Below are 5,000 nucleotides of genomic sequence, written 5' to 3'. Positions count from 1 at the left end.
CTGTATATGGATAAGTAGCCTATGGTTGTCAACTTATTTCGTACGGCCATACCAGCCTGGCAACGCCCGATCTCGTCTGATCTCGGAAGCTAAGCAGGGTCGGGCCTGGTTAGTACTTGGATGGGAGACCGCCTGGGAATACCAGGTGCTGTATGCTCTTTTGCTCATTCACTTAGAAACTGAAATCTTGCAATATGCACAAGTAGTCCTTCATGAAAGGGGCTGGAAGCTGTTTTCATTTTGACACGAGAGAGAGAGAGAGAGACCACCTTGCATTGTCAATTGCTAAATCTGTATATGGATAAGTAGCCTATGGTTGTCAACTTATTTCGTACGGCCATACCAGCCTGGCAACGCCCGATCTCGTCTGATCTCGGAAGCTAAGCAGGGTCGGGTCTGGTTAGTACTTGGATGGGAGACCGCCTGGGAATACCAGGTGCTGTATGCTCTTTTGCTCATTCACTTAGAAACTGAAATCTTGCAATATGCACAAGTAGTCCTTCATGAAAGGGGCTGGAAGCTGTTTTCATTTTGACACGAGAGAGAGAGAGAGAGAGAGAGACCACCTTGCATTGTCAATTGCTAAATCTGTATATGGATAAGTAGCCTATGGTTGTCAACTTATTTTGTACGGCCATACCAGCCTGGCAACGCCCGATCTCGTCTGATCTCGGAAGCTAAGCAGGGTCGGGCCTGGTTAGTACTTGGATGGGAGACCGCCTGGGAATACCAGGTGCTGTATGCTCTTTTGCTCATTCACTTAGAAACTGAAATCTTGCAATATGCACAAGTAGTCCTTCATGAAAGGGGCTGGAAGCTGTTTTCATTTTGACACGAGAGAGAGAGAGAGAGAGAGACCACCTTGCATTGTCAATTGCCAAATCTGTATATGGATAAGTAGCCTATGGTTGTCAACTTATTTCGTACGGCCATACCAGCCTGGCAACGCCCGATCTCGTCTGATCTCGGAAGCTAAGCAGGTTCGGGCCTGGTTAGTACTTGGATGGGAGACCGCTTGGGAATACCAGGTGCTGTATGCTCTTTTGCTCATTCACTTAGAAACTGAAATCTTGCAATATGCACAAGTAGTCCTTCATGAAAGGGGCTGGAAGCTGTTTTCATTTTGACACGAGAGAGAGAGAGAGAGACCACCTTGCATTGTCAATTGCTAAATCTGTATATGGATAAGTAGCCTATGGTTGTCAACTTATTTTGTACGGCCATACCAGCCTGGCAACGCCCGATCTCGTCTGATCTCGGAAGCTAAGCAGGGTCGCGTGGTTAGTACTTGGATGGGAGACCGCCTGGGAATACCAGGTGCTGTATGCTCTTTTGCTCATTCACTTAGAAACTGAAATCTTGCAATATGCACAAGTAGTCCTTCATGAAAGGGGCTGGAAGCTGTTTTCATTTTGACACGAGAGAGAGAGAGAGAGAGAGAGACCACCTTGCATTGTCAATTGCTAAATCTGTATATGGATAAGTAGCCTATGGTTGTCAACTTATTTCGTACGGCCATACCAGCCTGGCAACGCCTGATCTCGTCTGATCTCGGAAGCTAAGCAGGGTCGGGGTTGCTTAGTACTTGGATGGGAGACCGCTTGGGAATACCAGGTGCTGTATGCTCTTTTGCTCATTCACTTAGAAACTGAAATCTTGCAATATGCACAAGTAGTCCTTCATGAAAGGGGCTGGAAGCTGTTTTCATTTTGACACGAGAGAGAGAGAGAGAGAGACCACCTTGCATTGTCAATTGCTAAATCTGTATATGGATAAGTAGCCTATGGTTGTCAACTTATTTCGTACGGCCATACCAGCCTGGCAACGCCTGATCTTGTCTGATCTCGGAAGCTAAGCAGGGTCGGGGCTGCTTAGTACTTGGATGGGAGACCGCCTGGGAATACCAGGTGCTGTATGCTCTTTTGCTCATTCACTTAGAAACTGAAATCTTGCAATATGCACAAGTAGTCCTTCATGAAAAGGGCTGGAAGCTGTTTTCATTTTGACACGAGAGAGAGAGAGAGAGAGAGAGAGAGAGAGAGAGACCACCTTGCATTGTCAATTGCTAAATCTGTATATGGATAAGTAGCCTATGGTTGTCAACTTATTTCGTACGGCCATACCAGCCTGGCAACGCCCGATCTCGTCTGATCTCGGAAGCTAAGCAGGATCGGGCCTGGTTAGTACTTGGATGGGAGACCGCCTGGGAATACCAGGTGCTGTATGCTCTTTTGCTCATTCACTTAGAAACTGAAATCTTGCAATATGCACAAGTAGTCCTTCATGAAAGGGGCTGGAAGCTGTTTTCATTTTGACACGAGAGAGAGAGAGAGAGAGAGAGAGAGACCACCTTGCATTGTCAATTGCTAAATCTGTATATGGATAAGTAGCCTATGGTTGTCAACTTATTTTGTACGGCCATACCAGCCTGGCAACGCCCGATCTCGTCTGATCTCGGAAGCTAAGCAGGGTCGGGCCTGGTTAGTACTTGGATGGGAGACCGCCTGGGAATACCAGGTGCTGTATGCTCTTTTGCTCATTCACTTAGAAACTGAAATCTTGCAATATGCACAAGTAGTCCTTCATGAAAGGGGCTGGAAGCTGTTTTCATTTTGACACGAGAGAGAGAGAGAGAGAGACCACCTTGCATTGTCAATTGCTAAATCTGTATATGGATAAGTAGCCTATGGTTGTCAACTTATTTCGTACGGCCATACCAGCCTGGCAACGCCTGATCTCGTCTGATCTCGGAAGCTAAGCAGGGTCGGGGCTGCTTAGTACTTGGATGGGAGACCGCTTGGGAATACCAGGTGCTGTATGATCTTTTGCTCATTCACTTAGAAACTGAAATCTTGCAATATGCACAAGTAGTCCTTCATGAAAGGGGCTGGAAGCTGTTTTCATTTTGACACGAGAGAGAGAGAGACCACCTTGCATTGTCAATTGCTAAATCTGTATATGGATAAGTAGCCTATGGTTGTCAACTTATTTCGTACGGCCATACCAGCCTGGCAACGCCCGATCTCGTCTGATCTCGGAAGCTAAGCAGGGTCGGGCCTGGTTAGTACTTGGATGGGAGACCGCCTGGGAATACCAGGTGCTGTATGCTCTTTTGCTCATTCACTTAGAAACTGACATCTTGCAATATGCACAAGTAGTCCTTCATGAAAGGGGCTGGAAGCTGTTTTCATTTTGACACGAGAGAGAGAGAGAGAGAGAGAGACTACCTTGCATTGTCAATTGCTAAATCTGTATATGGATAAGTAGCCTATGGTTGTCAACTTATTTCGTACGGCCATACCAGCCTGGCAACGCCCGATCTCGTCTGATCTCGGAAGCTAAGCAGGGTCGGGCCTGGTTAGTACTTGGATGGGAGACCGCCTGGGAATACCAGGTGCTGTATGCTCTTTTGCTCATTCACTTAGAAACTGAAATCTTGCAATATGCACAAGTAGTCCTTCATGAAAGGGGCTGGAAGCTGTTTTCATTTTGACACGAGAGAGAGAGAGAGAGAGAGACCACCTTGCATTGTCAATTGCTAAATCTGTATATGGATAAGTAGCCTATGGTTGTCAACTTATTTCGTACGGCCATACCAGCCTGGCAACGCCTGATCTCGTCTGATCTCGGAAGCTAAGCAGGGTCGGGGCTGCTTAGTACTTGGATGGGAGACCGCTTGGGAATACCAGGTGCTGTATGCTCTTTTGCTCATTCACTTAGAAACTGAAATCTTGCAATATGCACAAGTAGTCCTTCATGAAAGGGGCTGGAAGCTGTTTTCATTTTGACACGAGAGAGAGAGAGAGAGACCACCTTGCATTGTCAATTGCTAAATCTGTATATGGATAAGTAGCCTATGGTTGTCAACTTATTTCGTACGGCCATACCAGCCTGGCAACGCCCGATCTCGTCTGATCTCGGAAGCTAAGCAGGGTCGGGCCTGGTTAGTACTTGGATGGGAGACCGCCTGGGAATACCAGGTGCTGTATGCTCTTTTGCTCATTCACTTAGAAACTGACATCTTGCAATATGCACAAGTAGTCCTTCATGAAAGGGGCTGGAAGCTGTTTTCATTTTGACACGAGAGAGAGAGAGAGAGAGAGACACTACCTTGCATTGTCAATTGCTAAATCTGTATTTGGATAAGTAGCCTATGGTTGTCAACTTATTTCGTACGGCCATACCAGCCTGGCAACGCCCGATCTCGTCTGATCTCGGAAGCTAAGCAGGGTCGGGCCTGGTTAGTACTTGGATGGGAGACCGCCTGGGAATACCAGGTGCTGTATGCTCTTTTGCTCATTCACTTAGAAACTGAAATCTTGCAATATGCACAAGTAGTCCTTCATGAAAGGGGCTGGAAGCTGTTTTCATTTTGACACGAGAGAGAGAGAGAGAGAGACCACCTTGCATTGTCAATTGCTAAATCTGTATATGGATAAGTAGCCTATGGTTGTCAACTTATTTCGTACGGCCATACCAGCCTGGCAACGCCTGATCTCGTCTGATCTCGGAAGCTAAGCAGGGTCGGGCCTGGTTAGTACTTGGATGGGAGACCGCCTGGGAATACCAGGTGCTGTATGCTCTTTTGCTCATTCACTTAGAAACTGAAATCTTGCAATATGCACAAGTAGTCCTTCATGAAAGGGGCTGGAAGCTGTTTTCATTTTGACACGAGAGAGAGAGAGAGAAAGAGAGAGACCACCTTGCATTGTCAATTGCTAAATCTGTATATGGATAAGTAGCCTATGGTTGTCAACTTATTTTGTACGGCCATACCAGCCTGGCAACGCCCGATCTCGTCTGATCTCGGAAGCTAAGCAGGGTCGGGCCTGGTTAGTACTTGGATGGGAGACCGCCTGGGAATACCAGGTGCTGTATGCTCTTTTGCTCATTCACTTAGAAACTGAAATCTTGCAATATGCACAAGTAGTCCTTCATGAAAGGGGCTGGAAGCTGTTTTCATTTTGACACGAGAGAGAGAGAGAGAGAGACCACCTTGC

The 5,000-nt window shown here is 46.8% G+C and overlaps 12 non-coding genes and 5 pseudogenes across 12 annotated transcripts; all 17 read left to right on the top strand.

Annotated features, from left to right (window-relative positions):
* Nucleotides 1-38: 38 nt before the first annotated feature.
* On the top strand, nucleotides 39-157 carry LOC146249224 (5S ribosomal RNA). Its single transcript, XR_014732636.1, has one exon. It is a non-coding gene; the product is annotated as a 5S ribosomal RNA (ribosomal RNA).
* Nucleotides 158-329: 172 nt separating this feature from the next.
* LOC146249223 (5S ribosomal RNA) lies at nucleotides 330-448 on the top strand. The gene has a single exon (XR_014733802.1). It is a non-coding gene; the product is annotated as a 5S ribosomal RNA (ribosomal RNA).
* Nucleotides 449-626: 178 nt separating this feature from the next.
* Nucleotides 627-745, top strand: LOC146249222 (5S ribosomal RNA). Its single transcript, XR_014733380.1, has one exon. It is a non-coding gene; the product is annotated as a 5S ribosomal RNA (ribosomal RNA).
* Nucleotides 746-921: 176 nt separating this feature from the next.
* LOC146249221 (5S ribosomal RNA) lies at nucleotides 922-1,040 on the top strand. Its single transcript, XR_014732331.1, has one exon. It is a non-coding gene; the product is annotated as a 5S ribosomal RNA (ribosomal RNA).
* A 172-nt stretch (nucleotides 1,041-1,212) lies between these two features.
* LOC146249220 (5S ribosomal RNA) lies at nucleotides 1,213-1,329 on the top strand (annotated as a pseudogene).
* A 178-nt stretch (nucleotides 1,330-1,507) lies between these two features.
* LOC146249219 (5S ribosomal RNA) lies at nucleotides 1,508-1,626 on the top strand (annotated as a pseudogene).
* Nucleotides 1,627-1,800: 174 nt separating this feature from the next.
* Nucleotides 1,801-1,919, top strand: LOC146249218 (5S ribosomal RNA; annotated as a pseudogene).
* A 190-nt stretch (nucleotides 1,920-2,109) lies between these two features.
* LOC146249217 (5S ribosomal RNA) lies at nucleotides 2,110-2,228 on the top strand. Its single transcript, XR_014733395.1, has one exon. It is a non-coding gene; the product is annotated as a 5S ribosomal RNA (ribosomal RNA).
* Nucleotides 2,229-2,410: 182 nt separating this feature from the next.
* On the top strand, nucleotides 2,411-2,529 carry LOC146249216 (5S ribosomal RNA). The gene has a single exon (XR_014733379.1). It is a non-coding gene; the product is annotated as a 5S ribosomal RNA (ribosomal RNA).
* Nucleotides 2,530-2,703: 174 nt separating this feature from the next.
* On the top strand, nucleotides 2,704-2,822 carry LOC146249215 (5S ribosomal RNA; annotated as a pseudogene).
* A 168-nt stretch (nucleotides 2,823-2,990) lies between these two features.
* LOC146249214 (5S ribosomal RNA) lies at nucleotides 2,991-3,109 on the top strand. Its single transcript, XR_014732635.1, has one exon. It is a non-coding gene; the product is annotated as a 5S ribosomal RNA (ribosomal RNA).
* Nucleotides 3,110-3,287: 178 nt separating this feature from the next.
* LOC146249213 (5S ribosomal RNA) lies at nucleotides 3,288-3,406 on the top strand. The gene has a single exon (XR_014732634.1). It is a non-coding gene; the product is annotated as a 5S ribosomal RNA (ribosomal RNA).
* Nucleotides 3,407-3,582: 176 nt separating this feature from the next.
* Nucleotides 3,583-3,701, top strand: LOC146249212 (5S ribosomal RNA; annotated as a pseudogene).
* A 172-nt stretch (nucleotides 3,702-3,873) lies between these two features.
* LOC146249211 (5S ribosomal RNA) lies at nucleotides 3,874-3,992 on the top strand. The gene has a single exon (XR_014732633.1). It is a non-coding gene; the product is annotated as a 5S ribosomal RNA (ribosomal RNA).
* A 178-nt stretch (nucleotides 3,993-4,170) lies between these two features.
* LOC146249210 (5S ribosomal RNA) lies at nucleotides 4,171-4,289 on the top strand. Its single transcript, XR_014732632.1, has one exon. It is a non-coding gene; the product is annotated as a 5S ribosomal RNA (ribosomal RNA).
* Nucleotides 4,290-4,463: 174 nt separating this feature from the next.
* LOC146249209 (5S ribosomal RNA) lies at nucleotides 4,464-4,582 on the top strand. Its single transcript, XR_014733617.1, has one exon. It is a non-coding gene; the product is annotated as a 5S ribosomal RNA (ribosomal RNA).
* A 180-nt stretch (nucleotides 4,583-4,762) lies between these two features.
* On the top strand, nucleotides 4,763-4,881 carry LOC146249208 (5S ribosomal RNA). The gene has a single exon (XR_014733378.1). It is a non-coding gene; the product is annotated as a 5S ribosomal RNA (ribosomal RNA).
* The last annotated feature ends 119 nt before the right edge of the window (nucleotides 4,882-5,000 follow it).

This window comes from Hypomesus nipponensis, chromosome 19 (genome assembly GCF_054491055.1).
Source record: "Hypomesus nipponensis isolate SF chromosome 19, ASM5449105v1, whole genome shotgun sequence".
Taxonomy (NCBI): Eukaryota; Metazoa; Chordata; class Actinopteri; order Osmeriformes; family Osmeridae; genus Hypomesus; species Hypomesus nipponensis.
This window is presented reverse-complemented; position numbering and strand designations above follow the sequence as displayed.